We start from the raw sequence: 27,333 nt of genomic DNA on the forward strand, positions 1-27,333 counted from the left end.
CTACTGCAGTTGCCGTAGACAACAAGAAAATATGAACTAGCAATGTACTTCTGCCTCTAATATCTATGAGTCCAACTAGAAAGGATGAACAGCCAGAATTTTCTACCAAAATAAATACTACTGACATTTAAATATCATCGTTAAAGTTAGGAATGACTAACTAAAAGAGGATGAAGATATTGCCATAAGTTTCTCAGCAGTGCATCTAATAAAGTAGTGACATTTTGTGTTCTAACTCTCCTGGTTAGGAAGAAGAAATAACACTTCCAGCTTGGGCAAAATGCTGAGAATTGTGAGAAACTAATAAACTGATGAATTCTACAAATGGACCTATAAATGAACTGCAATCAATTACTCTTGAAAAAATGCTTTATTTAAGAAGTCCAATTTTTAATGTATTTATTGCCAAAATGCCAAGTTGTTGACATATTTTATGAGAAAACCATTCTATTCACCTCAGGGTGAATACCTCGCAATGGAAAATGAAGGGACAGGCAACAGAATTTCTCCTCTGGGTCCTGGAAATGTGATACATGGTGGTCTACTCACAATGCAACACAGCCCTTGCACAGCCATTAGAAAAAGGTTATTTTATGTATTCATCATTCCAAACAAAGCTGGACAAGCTGAACATCTTCAAAATCAGCAGCCCTTTTCATTATGGTGTTAGTAAATCAACACCATAGCTCAGCTTGTTTCTGGTGTGAGGTGCAGAGTTATCTATTACGAAGGCCAATCCCTGAGGAATGCAGTGTTCCTTCCATGGCCATGTTTAAGAAAGCTTCCTGCAGATTTCAGGAGCATCCAAATTAGTAAAGCTTTTAACCAAACAAAAGCTAGATCATGCACCTGAAAATCCCACAGATGTCAGGTCTTATTCTCACTGTCAGCATATTGCATTACAGCAGCCTCTAAAATACTGTTTTGACAAGAAAAAGATCTGATGATGTGGAAGCAGAATGCAGAATTTTAATGAACCAAATTCAATATCCAATGCAATGAAAATCATGGAAACTGAGTCACTGATCGTATGGTGACTCATATTCCAAACCACAAGCAGCTCAGAATGAATCAATTGTTCTGTAAATAATAACACAACCTCCTCATTACAAGATCAGAGCTGTGGGCAGCTCAGCACCTCTGATTTTTCTGTTAAAATTGCAGAGCAGAGATGCTGTAATAAATTCCCAAGAAAATGTATTATGTTAGGAATAACCACATGGCAAGAACTGACAGAAAGTTAACAGGCTGCTTGCAGCTTGGAGCCTGCTGGCTCTTTTCTGTACAAATGGAAATTAATCTCAAAGAATTTATTTTCACATCCCTCGCTGGAGCACATATAAGCCCGTCCTAGACCTTGCATCCAGAATCTCGCCAGCTTCATGGTCATAGCCAGGCTGTGTGGTTTTTCATGTCTGCAGAATGGTGTCTTCATTCTGCTTGTCCCACAAAACAACTGGACAGACTGGTTGAGACAGACTCTGTGGATGGCCACAACAGCAAGGTAGGGAGTCCTCACCTCACTCCACAAACCAGTGCATAGTTTAAAGTTCACTGCAAAAAGCCTCTATGATGGATAAGACAGCCCACAGCAGGAAAGCTGCCCTGGAGACCAGCATACTACAGTGGCTGGGTGTCCCCAAGAAATGTCCTTATTGCCTGCTTCAGTTGCACAGTGTTCTTGTGGTTTCTTGCTCAGGATGGTTAAAAAGTTTTGCTGTCACCAGAGCCAGGTCTTTCCATTCCTGTCTTTCTTCACCATCCTCAGGGGTAAGTACTGGGTCCAGTCTTGTTCAGTATCTTCATCAGTGACCTGCATCCTGCTTTCATATTAAGCCAAATCTTTACCATGTCACCAGGACCTTCCTTCAGTCAAATTCTTCTGCCCATTACTTCCAGGCTGGAAGGATCTCATGTAGAGTTCTTGAGCATCCAGAGCTGACTCAGAAGTGCAGTGCTTTTATCCAAAGTGCTACTGTAACAACACAGATCCAATTCACTTTGTGAAAACCAGTGCTTTCATCAAAGATTTCTACAGACATCTGTTTCTGAAATGGATAAGGAACTATCTGGAAGGCTGGGCCCAGAGAGTGGTTGTGAGTGGAGCTAAATTCAGCTGATGAACGGTCACGAGTGGTGTTCCCCAGGGGTCGGTGCTGGGGCCTGTCTTCTTCAAGATCTTTATTGATGGCCTGGATGAAGGCATTGAGTGCACCTTCAGTAAGTTTGCAGATGACACCAAGTTGGCTGAAGTGTCGATCTGCCTGGGGGTAGCGAGGCCCTACGGAGGGATCTGGACAGGCTGGATAGCTGGGCTGAAGCCAATGGGACGAGGTTCAACAAGGCCAAATGCTGGGTCCTGCACTTTGGCCGCAACAACTCCAGGCAATGCCACAGGTTTGGTATTGGACCTGGATTTGATTAATGATATTGATGCTTGGCTGAACATGAGCCAGCAGTGTGCCCAGGTGGCCAAGAAGGCCAATGGCATCCTGGCTTGCATCAGGGATGGTGTTGCCAGCAGGAACAGGGAAGTGATTGTCCCCCTGTACTCAGCTCTGGTGAGGCCGCACCTCGAGTACTGTGTCCAGTTCTGGGCCCCTCACTACAGGAAAGACATTGAGGCCCTGGAGTGTGTTCAAAGAAGGGCAACAAAGCTGGTGAGGGGTCTGGAGCACAGGCCTTATGAGGAGCGGCTGAAGGAGCTGGGATTGTTCAGTCTGGAGAAGAGGAGGCTCAGGGGAGACCTTATTGCTCAACATAACTGCCTGAAGGGAGGTTGTAGCGAGCTGGGGGTTGGCCTCTTCTCTCGTGGTAACTGGTGATAGGACTAGAGGGAATGGCTTCAAGCTGCGCCAGGAGAGATTCAGGCTGAACATTAGGAAATACTACTTCTCTGAAAGAGTGGTGAGGCAGTGGAATGGGCTGCCCAGGGAGGTGGTGGAGTCACCGACCCTGGAGGTGTTCAAGGAATGTTTGGATTTTGTGTTGAGGGATATGGTTTAGTGAGAACTATTGGTGATAGATGGATGGTTGGACTGGATGATCTTGTACATCTTTTCCAACCTTAGTGTTTCTGTGATTCTGTGATTCTGTGAAAGAAATGAAATGAGAAACTCAAATTACACTTAGCTTTAAAGTTTTGTTGCTTGGATAAAACTGAAGCTTTGTCATGTCGTTTTATTTTATTTTGTTTCTTTATAAAACTTGTTTTTCCAGTTTAGTTCTTAGAACTATACTTATCTTAGAATTATAGAATTGTAGAATTGTTTGAGTTGAAAGGGACATTTAAAGGTCATCTAGTCCAGCTCCCCTGCAGTGAACAGGGAAAAAAAGTTTTCATGTTTACTCTGATCTTTTGGAGATGATGGAAAATAAGCCAGATCAGGTCAGACATTCATATCATTATGACTGCCGGTTAAAAAAAGAAAAAGATAGATTTTTTTTTTCTTTCCAGAAATAAAGCACCACATATATACTTTGTGGGAAAAAAAATAAAATAAAATAAAATAAAATAAAATAAAATAAAATAAAATAAAATAAAATAAAATAAAATAAAATAAAATAATTTATTTATTTTTAAAGCTGTTTAGTTGAATCTCCCCTCACATTTGGAGATAAGAAAATAAATCTGATGAATATTTGTAACTGTTCAAAGGCAAAATGTGCACATACGTCAAAGCCTAAATAATAAGAATTCAGTAGTATAAGTGAAAAATATTGTCTACACTCTTTCATGATCTATTTCATATAGAATAATGTCACAGCTTGGAAACATTTCCTAACAGGTGTGCGATAACCTCCTTACCATCACCACAAAAGTTGCTGTAAAGTAGTGAGCAACAACCATCACTTCCTTAAAGACTCATTATAAATTAAACATCTGACTGGTTCTAGTGGCTCTCTATTTTGAGAGGCTTCCTAATATCTGAAAGAAGCATGTTTAATTCATGAATCCTCCAGTTATCCCCAGAAGCCTCAACTGATTGGATAAAATTCTATCTTTGCAACTAAAATCTCTAAGAGGAGGTATCTCACCCAGGCAGAATTACAAAATCTCTTGTACAGCCCAAAATCAGATTGTAATCGTGAACCGTTTTGGAGGAAAATGCTATTCCAACAGAAGGAACTTCAGTCCATTATTAATCAAAATTGCTCAGAGCTGCATCAGCTAGAAAAGAGAAAAAGTGTGAATTCTTATGGTTTTTTTTTTTCAGTGTTTTTGAGGTTCTATTCATCTTAACTGTAAGATGAGCTTCCCAGTCTATAAATAGAGAATGAGAGATACTCCCATCTTCAGAGAATGATGACTGCACTACTTACTTAGTTTGGCCTATATCTGTAGCACTAAAGCCAGAACAAAGGGTTGGGTTTCACCAAATAATGCTAAGAAATAAAAGCAATACAGAATTAGCATAGCCAGGAAGAGAGGACTGAAATGCTGCACTCAGGGTCAAGTTAGTCATACTGTATAGTATTGAACCACATTAAAAGTTAGTAGGAACACAGCAACATGAGGTCAAACTAAAAATTCATCTATTTCAGTAACCAATTTTGGACAACATTAGTGATAGATGCTCAAAAAAACAGAGTTATCTTCCTTTTTGGTCTGTCTAGTCTGAGATCTCCCAACACAAGAAAACCTCTTTCAGGGCTCCTAACTTCCTGAATCACTGTTGCAAACCTGAATTTTATTTGTGAATAATTGAATTGATTCTTAGAGGTTTTGGGCAATCTTTGCAGGGTGCATTTTCAAGAAACAGTAAGGGTACAAAAATCGGAAGCACAGATATGTCAGTTTAGTAAGAGCTGTCATAGCTGAAGATTATGCTTGTGGGGTAACTAAGGCTTCTGAAAAGGCATGCGTTAAAAAAAATAGACATACAGAACATTTTCATAGGATTTTTATATAAAATAATAGCCATTTTGATTTCTTCCAAAATAAGGAATTCTTTTTATTTATTTTTTTCCTCGTCTGATAGTTAAAAATGTCTTCATTTCCCAAAATATTACTTTTTAAATTTCTCAACAGTATAAATTCTAAGTGACAGAAAAAATTGTGTGTCATTAACTACTATTTAGAAGACAAAAGTATTGTCTCTTTTTTTTTTTTAAAAAAAAAAAAAAGCACAAGTACATCAACTAAATTAAAAAAGGAAATAACAGCATTAAGAAAATTACCCTGATCTAAAATCTCATGGAAAACATCGCATTTGCAATGCAACCATGGAAGACAAAAAATAATAAAGCATGAAGAGACTTGAAAAGGGTCATCAGATCAGGTTGCTCAGTGCCTTGTCCATCCTGGTCTTGGCACATCTTCAAAGACAGGCATCCGTCATCTTTCTGGGCAACCTGTTCTAGTACCTCACCACCCTTATAAAAAAAAATTCCTTACATCCAGTCTAAATCTTCCCTATTTTAGTTTAAAACAATATCCCCTCGTGCTGTCACAACAGAACCTAAAGCTAAAGAGTCGTCCCCTTTTTTCTTATAGCCCATCTACAGATACAGAAAGGATGCTCTCAGGTCTCCCCAGAGCCTTCTCTTCCCTAGACTGAACAGCCCCAGCTCTCTCAGACTGTTCTTGTAGGAGAGGTGTTCCATCCCTTGGATCATTTTTGTGGCCCTCCTCTGGACACACTCCAACAGGTCTATATCTCCCCTGTACTGAGGACTCCACATCTCAGTACTCCTGATGAGGCCTCACCAGCACAGAGCAGAGGAGCAGGATCACCTAAAAGCAGTACTAAGAAAAGTACATTCATTCATGCTGTGCAAAGGACATGTATGCTACATAAAGATCTTCCAGTTTTAATATTCACACAGAATGGCCTTTTTTTTTTTTTTTTTTTTTTTTTTTTTTTTTTTTTTTTTACCTTCAAGCAACAATGGAGAGATTCCCATTGGTGTCATCTGGTGCAGAATGAACGCAGACGAGAAGGAAAGCCCGAGGATTATCCCACCTTCAAACCAAGGGAGTTATCTGGCATATAAAACTATGCATTGCATTTTTATAAATATTTCATCAAATTTACTAAAAAATAATAGGATTTTAAGGATATTTCAAAAGGTTTATTCATCTGCCTCTCACAATTCTTTTAAGTGTAATTATATCACATTCCATAGTCTGGAGAAGTGAACAGGACTTAGGGAAGTTTGAAAGGTTTGAAAAGAACCTGTGAAACAATGTGGGTTTTTTTGTTTTTGCAGAGAAGCACTATTGAATGAAACATTAATATGAACCTCTAGTGTTTTAAAAACTAAGTTCTGCTTTTGAAAGTTAAAAATGAGAAACTGATTATTCAGACATCATCTTTAAATGAGAACTTAATGTATCCCAAAACAGATGGTTCGCAGTTAATGTTTCCTGTATCTAAAATAATTTATTCAGTATCACAAAGCAACAACTTTCAACAGCTGCTGAAAGCAAACACTAATTATAGCAGGGGCATATAACCATTCCTTGGGCCAAAAAATCATTAATAAATCAACATGCACTTTCAGAGATGACAGCAACAGTTGTAATAAATGGTACCCTGTTTTGTGTATGTATGTTTTTAAACTAAACAGACTTCACCATCTGTGGTTAATTATTCTGGGATCATTGCCATTATTTTATTCAAGATTTGTTATCTGGTTCTAATAAATTGATGAAGTGTTAGAAAAACTGTTATGTGAATGGAAAGAATGCATCACTACTGTTTATACAGCAATCCTGATATTCTGTCAGTTTCAATTCTTCTTTGCAGAAGACATCAGACATGACTATTAGCACACCTTGTGCTTAATTACCCTTCATCTAAAAAAGGATATGTGCTTATGCAACTTAACCCTTGCACTCCCCATTTCAGTTTTCCCTGAAAACTTTCATTCCATGAAGTCCTCCATGGGATGTATCTTTAAGAAAATCTTTTTGTATTTTTTCAGCAGAAGCAGTTAAATGCTTTTAAGAAGGAAGCCTGGTGAGCAGAAATTACTTGAAATCCGGGAATCCCTCTTAAAAACATGTCTAGAACCAGAGCCAAATATGAGTTAGGCCCAAGGAAGAGGGGATCACTATTAGTCATCCAGAAGATCTTCACAGTTCCTAAAAAAAATTGCCTAAACTAGGGTAATTTACCCAACAGAGGCTTGCTGCACAGGTACAAGCTGCTCAGCACTCCAGCTTGTGCCCAGGTTTCACACATGCCCTGGGTGAAGCTGAGACTCTGCAGCCTTCAACAGGGCTTTGCCTGGGCTGGCCCAAGAATTGGGCTTCTGACCCAAAAAGGCAGGTGCTGAGAGCCACATGAGAGTCACCAATGGTCCACCACCACCACGCTGATCCTGGCATGGCCTGAAAGAAGCAGTGTTTAGACAAGCCAGTGGGAAAGGTACACGCCTCACTAGGAAAGAGAAAGGTTGGATTAGGACAGGTTATCTGCCCTACTTCACAAGAACTCTTCCCTGGTTTGCTTGCTATGTATCTCAGAACAGCACACAAATGAGGCTCCTCCTAGATATCTTCACCCATTCTTCAGCTTTAGTGATGCTTCAGAGCAAATCACTTCTCAGTGTAGCATGTTTCTTTTTGTTAGAGAAGATATTGTAATACATGTGCTACGTCAAGATACTCAGAATGTTATTCTGGCATTTCTTAAGTTACAGGTACTTGATCTTGCAATCCTAATCACAGAATCACAGAATTGCCAGGGTTGGAAGGGACCTCAAGGATCATGAATCTCCAACCCCCCTGCCACATGCAGGGCCACCAGCCATCCCACCTAATGCTAGACCAGACTGCCCAGGGCCCCATCCAATCTGGCTTTGAACACCTCCAGGGACGGGGCATCCACAACCTCCCTGGGCAGCCTGTTCCAGTACCTCACCACTCTCTCTGTAAAGAACTTCTCCCTGACGTCCAACCTAAATCTCCCTTCCCTCAACTTCAAACCATTTCCCCTTGTCCTGCTGTCACTCACCCTTTCAAAGAGTTGATTCCCCTCCTGTTTGTAGGCTCCCTTTAGGTACTGAAAGGCTGCAATGAGGTCACCCCGCAGCCTTCTTTTCTCCAGGCTGAACAAGCCCAGCTCCTTCAGCCTGTCCTCATAGGGGAGGTGCTCCAGTCCCTGATCATCTTTGTAGTCCCCTGATCATCTTTGTAATGTACCTATAGTTTTTGCATCCATGCACTATTACATATATCAGAAAATTAGCTGACACATTAAATACTTAAGTGTCAGGTCAGTGGCACTCCGTGAAGAACTAATGATGGAATAGGAGAGCCAGCAGCCCAAAGAGGAGCTGAGGACTATCAACAGAGCATTAATTACCTGAGAGATGCCATGGGATGAGATTGCCATGTCTCTAGCCGGGATGCCTGTTAGTTTTAACTCTGGGGGTTTGGCTGAAATCTATTAAGCATGCGTGAAGAATGGGTTCTGGCCCTCAGCTTAATGCTGCAAGAGAACAGACACTTTCACTATTATGCAAAAGCAGCTGGAGGGTTTAAAACTTCCTGTTTGAAAGTCATTAGAACACCCCTAAGCAAAACTGAACTTCCCACTGACAAAGAAGTTTGAAGACACTGACTCTGGCTTATTTAATTTGGTATAGTCCCCTGAATCTATTAAATTAGCACTAGCTGCCAGACATTTTTCTCTATGTTCTGTTCTCCACTTGATCTTTTCTTGCCTGAATCTAAACATTGTATCAGTTAGGCTATTGCTTGCATCAGATATTTTCCCTCCTATCTTAAATTGTCCTGAGGAAAAAGATGTCAAATCAGTATCTTGTTTGATGCCATGTGTAGGTTTATATAACACAGCAGGGAAAATAAAAGTAATTCTTTTTTTAAGTTTTTGATGGAGAGAAATTAAGTTAAATTCTTGGATTGTTCTAATGACTCTATTTTAATTGTAATAAATGCAACATGTGTGCTGGATCTAGAAGGAAATATAATATTTTATACAGTGTCCCAAATGATCTCATTAGGACAAATATGCTGAAACACTTCAGAGATTATTATGACTAGAAATGTATTTATATACACAATTTTTTGTGTATTGGTTGCTGAGAGAACAGATGTTATGCTATTATTCCTAGATTTCTAGGACCTCTATACCCAGTCATGATTTAGAACAACAATGAATTAAGGAAGCATCTACACAATCTTAAAAAGAAAGTCTGTGTGCATGAGGAGAGGGGGTGCAACTCCCAAAGACCGTGCCAACGGATCATGCCAATGTCAACAGAAGCTTTGTCTTTGCCTTTTAGCGAGGTCCAGATAGCACTGTAGATATGTGGAGGTCATGTATGCCACTGAGGTATTTAACCCTACCTCATGCTCCTGATTGACCAGAAAACCCAGGTTACTGTGAAGAAAGAAAATAAAAGCACTGCATTTAGCTCAGTAGATCCTCTATTCAGTGGTTGAAACCAGTAATAGGATATTGTAAGCCCTGAATAAGAGGAAGTACAGCAATCTTATCCCAGGCCCTGGGAGTGCTTGTCTCAGAGACCACCATACAATGCTGTGATATTTGCATTGCACTGTGACCATGGCTCTCTATAGCAGTCAGCAACAACTGTGCTTTGCTTATGTACAGCTGCAGGAAAGGGCTGCAACCTGCCCTGGCTCATTTTATCACAGAAATTATTGTGCTGTGGAAAACAGAGGCTTCAGTTCAGCCTTTACAATAACAGCAGACAGCATGCAGAGTCTGCTTCTGTTTTACCCAAGGAACAGAAGAAGCATTCCCACAGCAACTTGATGTTCTCCATTGTTTAACAGCAGCAGAAACAGCAGACAGCTCGAAAAAAGGTACTGATTTCTGCTCTTGAAGCACCAGGTAACACTGCCAGCAAAGCACATACGGAATTTCCAGTAAGTCTGATTCTACCAGATGAAAAGGACAAGAATAGATTTTCACTCAGCTCCTTTAAAACCCATGTAAAATCTGAGTCATCTTAAAAGAAAGTGCAAAACCATGCATTTTCTGTGTAATTACACCACTCCCCAGAACTACTTATAGAGTTACACTGAAGATAAATATTTACATTCTCTAAAGGCTGAGTAAAAGCATTACTCAAAGCTGAACTATAAATTAGCCTGAGGCATGACCAAATACGAAACTATTACTGGATCAAATTAATGCATATTAGATGACTAGACAGGAGACAGTGTACATCCAAACAGATATTTGAATGTACAACATAATTAATTACATTTCAATAGATTCAGAGAGAAGCTGTTAAGAAAGAGAAAGGAAGCCTGAAGAAGTAGTAGTATCTTAGGAGGCAAAAAGCACAATGGTTATTTGAAATCTTTTGAAATTAAGATGAGAGTGATTAAAACAATTGGCTACCTTCAACTACATAATTCAGAATGGCTCCACTACCACAAGGACAGATAAATAAGAAATGAAACTAATTGAAATCAGACATATTCTCTAAGGGAGATGTTACAACAGGAAACAAGTAAGATGCTAGGAAGGGTATGAAAATGAAAATTACTTCAAATAAAGTGAAAGCAAAACTAAAGATTTAATATATACTTGACTAAAGCAACTCCATTTCAAAATTTTTAAGCTTCTCCTCTGAAATTTCAGCTGTGGTAGCAAATGTTTGCCATAAATCTTTCCCATCAATGGAGGTAAAATATTACTGGCTAATATGAAAATAATATCCATATTCAAAGACCAGAAAAATAAAGTGAACTAGACAAGAGACATACATTAGCCAAACTTCAATGACATTTAAGGTTTCAAAGCAAATCAGGAAAGACAGCCTAATGAAAGACAGAATGAAACAGAAACTGGAGGAAAACACAACATAAGCATATCAAAGGATGTGCCAGGCCAAACTTATCTTTATTTATAAACAAAAGCAAGCTTCTAAAAAAGCAACCAAAGGAAACAAACTCTGATGAACACCAGCTAGTATCTTATGGAGGATTATTTGCTCAGTCAATGAAAGGATTATTGCAGTTAAGTAAGCCTGCAGGCAGCTACAGAATTGTTGACTGCAAGCTGTGCTGTAAGGAGAACTGTCAGTTTGGAAGAATCTGACCTGACCTTGAGCCATTCAGATGATGGAAGTAGTCAAAACAGATCATTATATTCAGTAATTCAAAACATAAGGCAGTATGCTCTGGTGCTGGGAGCCAAAGAACTGGAATCAAGGAAGGATGTGAGTACATTAGCTGTACATAGGAAGAAAGAGGCAGACTTGGAGAGCGTCAGCAGTTTTGTGAAGGTAAATCTTCCTCTACAAACCTATTTGAGTCCTCTGGATGGACCAGCAAGTGTGTGGATGAGAATGTCAATGGATAGATAATGTGTCTGATTTTCTAACACTTTCAGTAAGGTTGTGTACCAAGGACTCCAGGGAAACTTTGTGACCATGATATCAGAGGCAAATAGTAGGCTTATGCCACATAGAGAAGTGACAAGTGGTGTTCTGCAAGGGTCTGTCCTGGAACTTCCACTGTTTAACAAATTCAGAGTTACCTGCAAAAAGTAATGTGATGATAAAGCTTACTGATGCTTATTTATTCAGGGTGGTTGAAAAGGCCAATGCACAACAATTTCAAGAGGACCTCATGAAACTGAACAATTGGATACTATCACACAGGTTAAATTCAGGGCAAACAAACATAAAGTTATCCCCACATGGAAAAAGAATTATCCTGATTTTAAATGTCAGTAGATGATTTCCAAGCTGACCATTATCACTCGAGAGCAAAATTCTGATGTTATGATAAGTACTTCCATAAGTAAATCAGCCTAATGCTTGGTAGCAGTCAAAAAAGCAAATTGAACATCAAGAGGAACAAAAAATAAAACCATGAACATCACTATGTCCCTGAACAAATCCAAGATTCATCCACAGATTGAATACTGTGATAAAAAGAGAAATTATTAAGTCAAAGTATACTGTCCTTTACCAATTTCTGGACATGTATTTAACTAGAAAGAGTCACACCGTGGTCAGAAAGGTATTTCTCTTGACTCTTCCTTGTTTCCCAGGTATGCCAAATCACACGTTTGGCTGTAGCTGAAGACAAAGCACTATCCATTTTCATCTTTGAGCTACCTGCACAATGTTGCTGTGATAAGTCAAATGTAGGTTTAAGACACATCAGAATTACTTCCAGCAGAGACTGAAATCACTGTCCTTATGCACAGAGGAAGGAATTGTAAGTTTCAAAAAAAAAAGGCTTTTTCAGGATTTCACATGGTGGCTGTTTTTTTTTTTTTTTTCCTCTGGCAGCAAAAATCTTTGCAGTATGTGTAAATCTGGAACAGACTGTCTACTAGAATAAAGAAGAAAATGAAGACACTAACCTATAGTAAACTTATTTGTTTCATGTGGGAAGCACAGAAGTGATATGCTGTTCTTTATGAATATATTGTATACTGTTCTCTTTGAATATTTTAGGGTAGCAGACACTGTGAAGATACTTCAACATTTTGTATCCCTGAGGCTCCTACATTAGCATGAATGGTCATTGCAAGAAACCATTAATTCTCACTGAGTCTCAGTGTACCACTCAGATTTATGAGGGAAAAAAAAAGAAAAAAAAAAGTCACAGGAAGAGTGCTTTGCTCTGTAATGGTAGTGCTTGATAGGTAAAGATAACAAGACGTGTACAGACTTTTTCCTGGTGCAAGATGTACATGTAGGTGATACTAACTACAGCAGTGTCAGTGCATCTACTCATGTGGTTGCATTACAGGCTGATAAGGAAGCAATGCAGCCTGACTGATCCATAGGAAACTGTTGTAGCTCTTATCTGCACCATACATTCAGATTGCATCCTCTCTGATTTACAGCCCAGCATGTTCAGTTCTTACCACATGCAGTTTAGAGGTGTTTTAAACTCCTCTGAAGTTACCCAATAGAACAACAGTGTTTTGTCTTACCACATTTCTCCCTGGCTGTCCTGGAAAAAAATATCTTTAAAATAGCAGAACGGTAGAGTATCTGTTAAATGTAAGATTACTGAGAAGGAGCTATTTGTTCCCGTGCCTATTATTCTGTTATTGGAAAATAAATACATTCGTCATCTGCCACATCAATGACCCACAGAGCATATCAGTAGAGCTCTGTCCATGTGGCATCATCTGTGATCACTCTGAAAGTCTTTTTCTGACACAGCAGCAACCCCAATATAATTATTAGAATTGCCAGAACGTACATTGGAGACACAGTGATTAAAATGCTGCAGAATGAATTTCAGTCTGGAAATTATCTGAGACCTGAACGCCTGCTATAGATTGTCAAATCTAATAACTTTTTGTCTAGTGACACATTAAAAGCAGTTTTCTGTCATTTTAAATCAATTGTTGAAACCAAGCAATCAAAGTATGTGTTTAATTTAACCCAACTTAAGTAACTCTTTTAACTTCATAGACACAAAAAGCCCAGGAAACCAACTGCGTTTGTATGTGCTTGCAAAAATCAGTGCCAAAACCCATCATAATCTTCTCTCCTCACAAAGAAAAAAATGTACTTTCTTTCTGTTCCAGAGCACTTGTGGTGGAGACAAGGTTCATCGCTTTGTTGTGAGGTTGGGGTGGGGTAGTGAGAGTTGGGAAGGAATGTATAGAAAGGAGAAAAAAAATGAAGCAAACATTTCGCAACAATCTCCAACAAAAGCCACCACAAGGCTTGCCAGCGCTGCCAAATGATTGGGTAAATATGAATTTCAACAGATTTCCTCAAAGATGTGGTCCTGGTTTGAAAAGCAACTCCATAAATGTGATTGTTTATGTTTGGGATTTATTGAATCTCAGCAGCTTGAGAGTAGATGTATTCTGTTTAGTCAAAAAAACCACAAAGCAAACAAAATCCCTTTCTTAAATAAAAATGACATTGTAGGGGCATTAGAATGATACAAGGGATAAATTCACCACATCCTTTCTGAGAATTGTTCCTGAAGTTTTATTACTTCTCTTCCTTTCACATACAAAGTTAAGTACCTGCTACGCACAATTGCAGGAATTAATAAGTTCAGCTCAGCAAGGTGCAGTGGCATTTATGTATGTTATAGACAAGTAGTTACATGGTGCTCGTGTGAGACATTTGTGAAATCACACAAGTAAAATTCAGCACAGTTAAGCAGAAATCAGTCATTATACATAGGGAGGTAGAAATTTTAAGTCTGCTCAGGATTGCCTGGGATTAAGGCTGTAGCCCAGCAGATGAAAGTGTATAAACCAAAGTGTTATCTGAAACAGAATAAACCTTAGCAAGTTTCCAAAAGCAAATATTTACTTGTTGCATTTAAATATCAGATATATCCTTCAGACCCGTGAGCCTTTATTCTGGATTCTTACCACTAATTCAATATGTCAAAACAAGTTCCTCTCAGGAGAGCAAATATAAACATAGGTTTACAAAATAAACCACAAGCCTCACTATTGCTTTAGACCTTGTTAACAAAGGACAGTATTTTGGCAGCCAGAAAAGTCATTTCATAAAATTACTCATTACAAGTTGAACTAGGCTGCACAAAATTACTGGCTTCTACTAAGTCAAAACTGGCTTAGCTACCAAATATTACAGTGAATCAGTAATGGCAAACTCAAAGTCCTCAGATATCCCAGATTAGAGAGGTCTGCCCATCTGTCTCAGGCTTAGGCTGCACGTAGTTTCACAGACCTCCTTGCCCTTTCCAGAAATTATCTCTTAGCCAAGCAGCTGGGCCATATCCTTTTACCTTCTCTCTATCCAAGATAAGAGGCTCCCATGCAGCATTTTCCACCTAGACTTCACATTTTCATTCTGTTTCTGTCTTCTACAGAAAGAGCAGATGCTTAAACGGAAGGCGTCAGGAGTTGAAATTCTAGACCACTATGAACTTTTGTCCAGAGCTGTCTGACTGGGTGGTGCTGTTGAGCCAGCCCTTTCCCTACAAATGTTTTTGCTCAATCATGATTTCTGATTCTCCTGGTTGAGGACATGCCCTCATGACTTGTGTGTGGCCCACTATGGAAACTGCATTCAACATCAAGAAGCTTTCCTGAGGCACACCTCATTACACCACCTGAGTACAAATATACAGATATGGATTTAGTCTACTCAGCCCCTTCCCACACTCCCCAGTAAAAAGATGGTAACTCAGACCCTTCTGCCCAATCAGGTGTAATCCTTTCTTCTCCTCACACTCAACATGACCTCATCCCAGCTTCATCATTCCCTTTAACACCATTTTATAACCTCCACTTCACACCCCAAGGGTATTTTTATTCCCCAGCTTAGAAAAATTTGTATTCTCTGGTTTTCTTTCTCCGCCACTTGCATCATTTCCATGGGTGGGAACCGAATGTCTTCTGCCTACAACCTTCCAGCAAAATAATGCCCTTCAAAAATAAATAAGTACACGGATCTTTTTGAGGCCATAATTTCAAGAGCATGCAGCTGATGCCTAGAAAAGAAGCTATAACGTCTTCTAACAGAAAGCACAAAGCAGTCTTAATAAATAATGGTATATTTTTGCTGCAAGTTTCCTACAGCAAGAAGCTAACTTCCTTTCCTAGATGCACTTCCTTGTGTTTTACCCCTTTACTGTTTCCTCCCATTCTTTTAGTTCCTTCTGTCCCTGAAAACATTCAGAGGACAGAAGAAAGGAGAGGAGAAGGAAGGATGAGTTTTCTATCTAAATAAATTGAGATTTGATTTATTATCTGGATTTTTTTCTGTTCTGTACATTTATTTCAAAATGTCTAAATAAATGATAGCCCTGGGAAAAGTTTGGTTTAGTTTTGGCAAAACTGAGGAATAGGAGGATGGTCTTGTGATGGTGGTGCTTTCTAGAAGCATGCATGGGGATTCCAATTCAAGAGCAGCCCTATGACACTCAGGAGGATGGACAGCTTGCCATGGACTAAACCCTCTGATATCATGGTGGCACTTTTTAGGAAATACAGTTGTCAATTCTTCATTTTCACTACTAAACCTGAGACTCATAGAATAATGTTCTCCTTTATGGATAACCAGTCTCCAGGAAATCAAGATTCAAGACTCTCATCCAGAAAAGAGTCTGTTGCCAGCATCAGCATTTGCACAGCCTCTACTATCTTGTTCCCTTCCCACCACAGCTCTGGCGTGAGCCTCTGGTGCTAGGAAGATTGACTGGTTGCCAAAGAGGCAGAACTGTTCACTGGCACCAGAACAGCAGAATGATGTGGGCAACTGAGGAGGAAGTGAAAGAAAATGAAAGGCTGGATATGACAAGCATGGAGGTTGTCCTGATCCATTCCCCTGGCTGAAGGCACCTTATCTGCATCATCTTCTTCTTAACAAACAATGGTTACATTTAACAAATTGCCCTGTGCTGACCCCCCTCTGCCAACCACATACTTTTCTTAATTATCCTGTTTGTATGAATGCAAAGGAGCTCTGATTTAGAACAAAAGTAGAGGATATCAACATAGTTAAATTGTCTTTGTTTTGTTTATCATTTCTGAACTACTTCATTGTTTAATATTTAAAAGTCTGGGTTTGAGTCTATTATCTCAAAACATCATAAAACAGACAAGCAATGAGCTTTGTCAGGATACGCACTAAGAGCATTTCACTTCCATCAGTCACACAATTTGCAAACAACACACCATTTGTATGCAGTCAGTGTGCTTCCTCCTGGCTCAGTCAGCTTCAGATCACGTTGGTGATTTATGAGATGTTACACTTATGGGTCACGCTAACGCAAATGTGCATGGAAGAGTATCAGCTGCAGACACTCATTTAAAAAAAAAAAATGCATGCAGTGGATTGGTTCTGCTTGACAATCAGGATGACATTTTACAAGATGTGGAAAGGAAACAGCTTACAGGCATTCTTCAGTTCTGTTTTCAGGAATATAAAAAATAAAATGAACACATTTTTTTCCCTATATTATGAGCTGATTCAGCCCCACTGAGGCAGTCAGGTACATCTGAGCCAGTTCAGGGAAAACTCACAAAATCATAGAATTGTCTGAGCTGTAAGGGACCTTTAAAGGTCATCTGATCCAACTGCCCTGCAATGAACAAGGACACCTACAGTTAGATCAGGTTGTTCAGAGCCCCATCCAGCCTGACCTTGAATGTCTTAAATGATAGGACACCCATCCTTATATGTGATCAAAATCTCCCCTCTTTTAGTTTGAAACTATTTCCTCCTGTCCTGTCACAACAAACTCTGCTAAAGAGTCTGCTGCCCTCTTTCTTACAGTCTCCCTTTAGATGAAGAAGGTTCTCAGGTCTTCTCAGAGCCTTTTCTTCTCCAGGCTGAACAGCCCCAGCTCTCTCAGACTGTCCTCATATGAGCCATTCCTTGGATCATTTTTGTGGCCCTCCTCTGGACAAACTCCAGCTCATGCACTGAGGACTCCACATCTGGATGCAGTACTCCAGGTGAGGCCCTACCAGTGCAGAGCAGGGGGTCAAGATCACCTTCCTCACTCTGCTTGCCACGCTTCTTTTGATACAGTCCAGGATCCACTTGGCTTTCTGAGCTGTGAGAGCACATTGCTGGCTCATGTCCAGCTTGCCATCCACCAGTACCTCCAAGTTCATTTCAGAAGGGTGTGCTCTATCCTTTCCTCCTCCAGTTTGTATTTTTAGCGGGGGTTGCCACAACTCAGGTGAAAGACCTCACACTTGACTTTATTAAACTTCTTTATGTACTCCTTGCCCCACTGCTTGAGCCCATATCTCTCCAAATGGCATTCTATCCCTCAGGTGTGTCAGTCAAAGCACACAGCTCAATGCTGTACACAGTCTTGCTGAAGCTGCACTTGATTGAAATGTCAATTGATGAAGACGTCAAAGAGCACTGGTCCCAGTACTGACCCTTGAGGCTTATCACTTGTCACTAATTTCCATTTGGACATTGAGCTATTGACCATTACCCTCTGTGTATGATCCAGATCCTCATCCATTGAACAGTCCACTCTTCAAATCCATATCTTTCCACTTTGGAGAGGAGGATGTTATGGGAGACCATGACAAAGGCCTTACTGAAGTCCAGACAAATGACATCAGTGGCTCTTCATCCACTGATGTAATTATGCATCATAGAAGGCTACTAGGTTGGTCCTGTATCAATTCCCTCTCTTTCATGTGCATAGATATATAGATAAGCATATGTATATATTCCAGAATAAAAAAAGAATATTCCAGAATATTCCAGTATATATTCCAGGATAAAAAAAAAGAAGTCTTTCCGGTTATTCTTTGTATTTTTTGCCAATTTCAGTTCCAGCTGAGCCTTGGCCTTCATGACCCCATCCCTACCCAGCCTAACAGCATCCCTCAATCCTCCCACCTGTCCCTGCTTCCAGTACCTCTGCATTTTCTTCTTACTCTCCAGTTTTACCAGTGTGTTTCAGTTCAGCCATTCTAGTTTCTTGCCTTCCTTTCCTGACTTCCTGCCTATGGGGGTGGAAAGACAATGTGCTGCAAGGAAAGCTTCCCTAAGGATCTGCCAGTTCTTGTCTGCTCCTTTGTCCTTGAGGGCAGTTTCCCAAGGGGTTTTGCCAATTAACTCCCTGAAGAGCTGGAATTTGGCTCTCCTAAAATCTAGCATGCTGATTTTACTTTTTGTCCTATATTCCTCAGGAGTGTGAACTTCATCACTGCAAAATGACCATATCCCAGGCGGCTTCCAATTGTGATGTCAGCAATCAGTTCACTTGCTTTGGTGAGCAGCAGGTCTGGTATTGCACTTACTGCACCCATATTGTTTCAGCAGACAGAGTACCACAGAGCCAGCAGGCACCCACCTGGAAGTAAAGTCGTTACTAAACAGCAGCAGTGTAGTAAATGGGCTCTGTCAGTCCTATGAAACTGCAATTTGCATCTTAACCCTGGATTAAGATATGGAGATGGCTAGCGAATATAAGACAGACTAGGAGTTTTCTTCTTTCCATCATCTTGGCTGGTCAAGGATGCAATTTTCTATGTTATGGTAATACAAAGCCTAGAGTAAAACAACAGGAATTACAATGGCAAAAACTGGCATTGGATGTGCGCCACAGGACCTGTCTATGGAAAGATTACATTAAGAATACTCCAACTGGTGCAGCATAAACAAGATCACTTTGCAACTGCAATTGAATTGATGTTTGTGAAATTCTCTCCCCACATATTACTGCTGTAGAAATTAGGACTCGCTGATCATAATTTGAAACAGATCCCATGACGTGGCTTTAAAATTTTCAAATCCTAAACTTGAAAATTATTCTTTTATTGGCATACTTAGCTCTTTATGGTCCAAGTATGCTTCTTAATAGAAAATTATAAGTCACCTAATGAGCATTTCTGGAACAGTGTTCTCTCTCTCAGGAATCTGCAGCACATAGACATTCATATCAGCATGCAAACTTTGAAAACTGTGATGTGTACAAAAGCCCTAATTTGAGTGAGAACCTTCGGCTAATTCCTGGCATTCTGCAGATAGCAACAAGCCTCAGCATAGATCATATTTTACAAAGATCACAATGCTGTTCCTAAAAAAAATAAAATAGTTCCTAATAAAAAAATAATTAAAGGAAAAAAATAAACCAAGACCACAAAAACAGAACTTTCCCCAACATCATCCCAAGAAGAATTGTAACCAAGGAGAAAAGAGAATGTGGAAGCTTTCTGTGGATATTTGCTCATTTTTATACATCTAGTAGAGAAAATGTCCGTGTCTCTTCTTCTGCTCCCATGTTTTCTGTCTCCTGAGCAAACATAGACGTCACCAGGCAGGAGGGAGAAGGACTCATCAGCACGTGGAGCTGGCTCACGCGAGCTGACCTAATGCCGTACTCCAAGCCAGGATCACTTCAGATTTCTGCATACAGTTTCTTCCATCCTGTTTAACTCCATGCTTTGGTTGTAAATTAGAGTAAATATCTCTGTAGCCAACGTTTTTTGTTTTTTTTTTTTTAATTTCGGAAGAGGGAAGTCAGGAAACAAACTTTACCATTCTAAAGCACTATCCTCAGGATTTTAACTTCAGTTGTTCCCTAGAAAGCAAAAGAGAAGGATTGAAACACTTTGGGAATAGAGTCCTGCTCAGAAACCCCTTTTGGACAACTGGGAGCAGCTTTGTTAATGTTGCCTCTGATATCCTAACCTCTCCTTTTCTCCACAGGAAAGAGCAAACTGGGCACAGACTCCCAGGAATTACAACAACTGAAATTGAGAATTCCATTTTTTACAGACAACAGCATACCATTGAACCCTTTTATTCCTCATTCTCTAAAGCAACTTCATCCATGATCTTCACTGCTCAACAGTCTCCCAATTTGCCATCACACTATACTACAATTTTGTTACATACTGGAGGTAGCTTTCATACTAAACAATTTTAAAGTCTCAGACCCTGAAATAGTGGCAGGATGACCAGCCCAAAAAGCCAGTGCCCTATTCTAAAGTCTGAATCACAATCACAAGCACAACAGAATCCAAAATCATTATAAAGTCAACTCAGCACAGAAAAAAAATTGTTATCAAGAATCCAAGACTCATTAGATCTACATGTAAGAATAATTTCATAGTCAGATGAGATCCACTTGAGAATCCTGCCTCCCCTAACAGCTGGGAACAGAAGCACAAGTGCAAGAACAATTGAGCTATAGTGGTATTTCCATAAGACATTACCTCAGCTTCCTAAATTCTGTACATATAGAGGCAAAGTTTGTGTGTTCAATCTATTTCTATCAATTTGTCTAAGTCTTTCTTGATCCATTTTGGCTCAACTGCAACTCACTCTGATTCAATCCACCATCAAGTTTTCTGGTTGCTTCCCTGTTGCTATAACAATCACAGGAGACAAAAAGAGCCAGATTTCCATGGTTTCACCCACACCAACCACAGAAAAAATGCAGGAGACACAGCCAACTTGTATGGCTATGAAACAAACCAATACAGGTATATTGGCTCCCTAGTTTCATGTTCTTTGAACTTTTAGGATTTACTTTGGCATCTTGCTGTTATTCTTTCATGTGGGAAAGAAACCTGGCAGGAGAATAGAGAGACAACCATTCTCACTTTGCTGTGAGACTTGGTTGGGTTCTGTGGCTCCAGGTGAAACCTGAACAGAAGGAATAGCTCCAATTCACACACACTGTGCACTTCAGACATAACTGCTAACTCTCATCGTAAGTACTCTCAGAATAAGACTATTCAGATCTGGCAGATGAGGATGAAAACTGGATTTAGTTTGCACTGGGAGTAAGAGGTTGGAGAAAGGGAGCAACACCCACTCCCACAGCTATGACCCTGGATTCCTACATTGCTACAAACTGCTGTTGTCACCTAATTTAACATCACTGCAGTTCGGATGAGCACATGTTGGTAAACAAAGCTGCAATGGAAGAGTAGCATCCTGTTTACATTTCACTGCAGGATGATTCATTTATGGCTCTTCAGCAGGGCAGAGGCTGTAATCATGCAAAAGGTCAGCAGTTTCTTCAAGGGCTTTTGCATTTAGCTAGATAGTGTTTAACTTAAAAAATCCAATGTTGATATAATCATGCAGAGCGTGGTCTTCATCCTTCCTGGAAATCAAGAGTTTGACGTAGATGGAACCTAAATTTAAGGTATGGAAAACACTCAACTTTCTTTTAAAACCTGTGATTGTCTTTAAACAGAACAAACGTAATCCTTCTGCAAAACTTGTGATGAATGTTGGGACTGCGTCATCTCCCACAAGTCTCCAGAAGACACAGCACTGCCAGGCTTGCAAGGTGAAGGAAAAAGAAACAACCATGAACTTTAGTGACATCTGTCAAAAGAGGCTGGGGGAGGCTATGTCGCTGTTTGGGTAAATAACTGCAGATGAGAAAAGTAATCTAAATCATTTTCCCTTCTACCACAAAACAGCAGTCCTGCAGGATCTGGCACTTAACTTCAGCATTAAGACAGCAAACACTACATCAAGCGTAGTAGGAGCTAATCTTTTTCTGATGAGCTATGAGTTATTCACGCTTAATGTTTTCCAGAAATCTCATCCTCCACCCCCAACACTGAACTTTACCTTTCACATGCACAATTAACAGCCTCTTGTGTTGTGGTTTTGCTATGAGTGAAGCCCCAGGTAACAGTACACATGTAGCACTTGTCCCCTGTTCCCATTGGAGCACATTACATGAAATTCGTGCACGTGCTCCCAATAAGCTATCAGTTTAGAAGCTGACACCAACTCTTAAATATAGCAAACCTTCCCAAGTAGTATCCTCTTCAAAACCTAAGCATAGCTTGTGTATACCAGAATACACACAAGGAACAACCTTTCCCAGCTGTTGGATGCTGATTTTACAGTGCTTTATGTTGCAATCAAATAAACATGCCCTCTGAAAAGGTTAGAGTTGCTTACTGCTTTCCAAATACTCCCTCATATACATGCTTACAACACAAAGATGTCCTTAAATCAGCAACTACCTCACAAGCCCTCAAGGAACTGGATGTCATTACCACAGCGACAGGCCCTAATTAAGGACCTGCTTTTTAAAAAGGGCTAATTAATTTGTGTGCACTTCTGATTGACTGTGGTGAAAAGAAGATGTCAGAATTACACAGGGCAGAGTTTCCCCTATGCAGTGCTCATGGCATCAGACACACATCCATAAGAATAATTGCCCATACAAAGAACTCCAATCTGTTCATTTTCCATCTTTTCTAGACCATGATCGTATCTGCTAAAAATCTCAGATCTCTCTTTTTCTGAGAGGCCGAATAAATGCTAAACATTATATGTAATTGTATCCAAATTTTATAGATATTCACAGAAAGCCAAACTGATTAGGAAACTCTGACCTGTTTTCAGATAATGCATGAAAGGAGAGAAAGACCAGCCTGAATAGGAAAATACTTTGCTGTCTGTTATCCACTCCATTCAACTATGACATGAAATAGAGACATTTTATTGCAATATTAAAAGTAAAGCAGTATTGTCCAACTGTGAATACTACATGCAGGAAAAAATGTGAAAATAGTTCAGTTTTATGAGTCTACATTTAGTAAGTAGGAAGACTTAATCACAATTGTATTTCTGAACTACTAAAAAGGAAGTTCATAAGCATACAACCAAAGCATAACACAGCAGCTGGCCAGAATGAAGATAAAAATCAGAAGGAAGTCACCTAAAACTACAGTTCTGCTCAAGACAGAAGGCATCAGAACAGGGCCAACAGGAATAACAAATACATGGCCATTCAGAGGTCAGTTTACCTGGTGACATTCCCCCAGTGTCACAACAACAAACCCACAGGTGGGATGGAGCCCAGCTGGCAGAAAAACCTATGCACCAGCAGAAGAGCTTTTGCCTCTAGCTCTGTCATCAGCTCCACCTGTGATCATCTGGGTTGCACTTTCCAATATTTGCCTACAGCATCTTTGCAAAGCTATACTGTATCCTAGGGCTGACTTCATTTTGATGGTGCAATCTATGAAAAATAGGGGAAAAAGTAGTCAGGTGGGGATGCCAGGAAGGCTTGGTTTCTTCATGCTCTGGCACAGCAGAAAACAGTATTAATAGGCTTGTCAATGATGTTATTCTTTTACACTTCCTTTGGTCTTCTGTAACATCCAGCATCTTAGGTCAGACATTGGTTCAACAAGTAGCATATCTTGCACACAAAATCCTTCATGTACTTAAATCCAAGGAGAAAAGACCCGAAGAAATGTGTGCAAGCTCTTTGAAGACAACAACTCTACCTAATCCACTGTTTTAAGAGTATTAAATATACTATTATAGTATATAATAGTATAAAGTTTAAAACGTTAAACAGTATACTAGATAGAGTTTAACTCAATCTGTATTACTCAAATGCCAAGATTAAACACACAACTCAAACATTATACCTGCTGCCAATTACAGCCATCCAAACCTTTTCCCAAACTGTGGTAATTTTGTTTTATTTGTTTTATTTTGGGTTTGAGTTTTTTTGTTTGTTTGTTTTTAGAAATCCTTGTTTGTCTTAGCAAAACTATCCCTGAGTTTACTGTTAAATTCTGAAGAATCTCAAGGAATCTAAACATTTGTCTTTCATTCATCATCACAAAGGTACCACCTCTGTAACTGGTACCACCCTTCTGGACAGGGGTATGCAGTTCTTTCAGAAAACCATTTCTCCCTCACCCTCCCTTACACTAAGCATTAGTTCTTCCACTGCCAACAGCAGAATACTATAGGATATCTAAACACTAGAGAGCAGTTTCTTCTGCAAAAGGACCACCTCTGAGGTGGACAAACATCAGGCATTCAGCCTTTTCATAATCTGTTCCTCTGCTTTCCTCTCCATTTCATTTTGTGTGCTTTCTTTGTTCCACAGCCTGGCAGAATACGTGGAGGAGGATAGACAGCAGTGAAGACATACAGCTTGCTCACTGCTGTCAGTGGTTATTTAGCACCTAGCACGTAAGAAAGGCTCCACAGAAGCAATCCAGTATTAAAGCCAAGCCCTTCCACGACTTCTGTTCTGGCAGAGAAAAAAACGAAGCGGACACCCCACAGCTGTCAGGAGGGCTTTTTAGACTTCTGTGTGCAGTAATAAATGGGACACTTCAACTAATCTGCTGCAGCGAAGTCAACAGAGGTTTAAGACTCCACTCCTCAAACACATGTGCTTTTACACTTCCCCTTTTGCAGCAACAAGAGGGAAAATTTTTGAGCATCAGAACAGGTTAGCAGCTTTGACCATCACCTACCTCCAGCAGGGATTAGGCTCTGCAGAGCAGAGACCAGTGCAGGATGGAATGCGCTTTGATGTCATACTCACCGTACAACAGTGCAGCATGATGATGCAGAGCTCATAGGACCATGCTGGCCCCATCACAGCCACACAGTTCAGTTACACTACAAAACTCAGGAAAATTAAAATGTGACTGACTCTACCTAGTGTTCAAGTTGAGGGAAGTGAAATCAGAATACAGCAAGAGATTTAAAGCTCATAAAATGCAAATCAGCATGCTTAGATGAACACTGCCAGCTGGTGTCAGGTCCAAGAAAATCTTGACTTTGTATATAGACATGGTTCTGGTAAGAAAATATCTCTGTTCCTCCTGAGCTCTTTTGGAGTGGGAAAGAAAAATGTTTTAATTAAGCTGTCTCTGCATGGATGAAAATCAAATCTGGTGCACAGGAGCTGTGCAGCTTATATAACTTGAGAGACACAGGCAGAAAAGTGAAAATTGCTCAAATCAATATGGACACAAAAATGCTCAAAGTCAATAAGGAGTGAAGTATCTTATTTTCATAGCTCAATAAAAAGGGAACAAAATGGAGCTTTAATATCTGCAGGTAATGCATTACAGCAACACAGGTTAGGTAATTTGTCTTTCCCTCTCTTTTCTTTCTTCTGTGATCAGCAGTAATGTTAAATAATAGGGAAGTGTATTTGCATTCCATTTAGAAAATATACCAAAAGCTAAGACCTGACTGCTGCTTTTGTTTCACAAAGGTAACCCCATGCCCACTGTAACATCTATAAAATGAACAAATAAACATGATAGGTTCATTGGACTGTGTTCGTTTTAACCCCAGACTATATTAGTCTGAACGTACAAATGCTGCAAGAAGAGCCCTCTGTTTCTAAATTACACATTGTGGGTTTCAGGCATACGGTAAATAACCTTTGGAAAGACTGTCTCTGATTTCAGAGAATCATACAATTTCCCTGCTTTGTAAGCCAATTCACTGCTCAGACAGATTTAAGTTACATGCTTAAGGAAAAAAATATTTTCCTGGGAAAAATCCTAAAAGGAAGAACCATTTGTTACACACTTAGTGCATGCACTTGGAAGCAGCAGCTCCCTGTAGCAGCCTTCTGCCCTGCTTTGCCTCCCTAGCTGGTGGAATACGCAGCAGAGGGATAGACCATCCTCCTTGCTTTGTGGGGAATGATTTGACATTTTCAGGAGATAATAGGTGACCTGATATCTTGAGAAAGGTGAGCATCACTAAACACATCTACTGAAGAGATATTTGTAGAGAGATCTGAAGTTGCAATCTATGGGCTATTGAACGGGAGGCACTGGGAGGAGGCAGCCCAAGTGCCCCTTATCGGCTCTGCCAGGTCCTCACTCAGATATTTTCAGTCCATGCACAACAGACTCAGAAAACAACCTGTAAGCTCTGAGCCTCCACTAGAGCAATTACATTTTGCTTCAGCAAGAGACAGTTTTAATCAGCAGCAAGCATATGTGGCTCTGGCTTGTTATGACTCTTCTAAGGCACTCTGTGTCTGGAGGGAGATGTCCAGCTTACACACAGTAGCATGTACTGCAGGTGGGTGTCTTCCATAGAGGCTGAGGCTCCACCAGCTGCAGTGACCAACATAACTTTGGATACCTGGGCCTGAGTTCTACAGCGTTGGTTATAAAATTCTGACAAATGTTCCCTTTATTAATGAAACATCTACAGGAAGATAGTTCAAACAAAGAACTGAAGCAGGACTGGTCTTGTAGTCTTTGTATTGCATAAAGACACGCTTGAATGCACACAGAGATGCACACAGGTATTCACTGGCTTTAAAGAGTTTTCTGGGGGTTAAAAGTCAGCAGCATTACAGTATACTTGGAAGGCTGTTAAAACATCTCCAACACAGGGTTACAAAAAGTTGAACAAGAAAAAAGCTCAAGCCTTCAGCAGAAGGTACATTTCCTACTTCAAAACTCTCACCTGTGGAACATGCTGCATCCTACCCACCCCACAGCTGTAGCATGGTTGTTCAGTGCTCCAGTACTTCTCCTTGCTCTGCTGTCCAGTTCCTCCAAAAAGCAGAGAATGGCAAGCACATCCAGCAGAAGCACCTTCACACCAACTACTGCCCTGGAAGCCTGACCCTTCTTATTTTGTATTCTGCTTTTACCTGTAATGTGAGAAATGCTACAAGATGCTTTTTCCTAGACAAAACAAATGACTTAGGCCTGACTTACAGACTGTGAAAGTAATATTCTGGGAGTGGTGTTCTTTGACTTCCTTCAAGGACTACTGCATGATGATTCCGCCCAGCTTAGCAGCACAACTGATAGGTCACCCTCCAAGCACAGTCCTCCTCAGGTATCATCACCAGTGTGCAAAAGTTGTCGCAAAAGTTGCAATCCATTCTACCTCTGTCATAATCAGGAGAAATCCTTAGATTTGAAGTACTGCATGATATCACTGACGAGGGGAAGGGATGACAGAAATGCTCAAGCTCTTCTCACAGGCAGAAAGGAGCACTTGAAGAAGCACTTCTTTTAAAATACGTTTGCTGGTGAGTTGGTTTCTTGTTTGGTTGGTTTTTAGAAGAGTGGAAGTTAATTTTCTGATTCAAGTGATGTATTTTAGATGAGAAAAATGAAGGTTTTGCTTCAGAGGTGTAGCAAA

General features: G+C 40.1%; 1 long non-coding RNA gene across 1 annotated transcript; it reads right to left on the bottom strand.

Annotated features, from left to right (window-relative positions):
* Positions 1 to 19,498: 19,498 nt before the first annotated feature.
* On the bottom strand, positions 19,499 to 25,545 carry LOC116239416 (uncharacterized). The gene is made up of 3 exons (XR_004169119.2): positions 24,672 to 25,545; positions 19,942 to 19,984; positions 19,499 to 19,845 (listed from the first exon to the last, which is right to left on the bottom strand). It is a non-coding gene; the product is annotated as an uncharacterized LOC116239416 (long non-coding RNA).
* Positions 25,546 to 27,333: the final 1,788 nt, after the last annotated feature.

This window comes from Phasianus colchicus, chromosome Z, assembly GCF_987193195.1.
Source record: "Phasianus colchicus chromosome Z, bPhaCol1.hap1.1, whole genome shotgun sequence".
Classification (NCBI taxonomy): Eukaryota; Metazoa; Chordata; class Aves; order Galliformes; family Phasianidae; genus Phasianus; species Phasianus colchicus.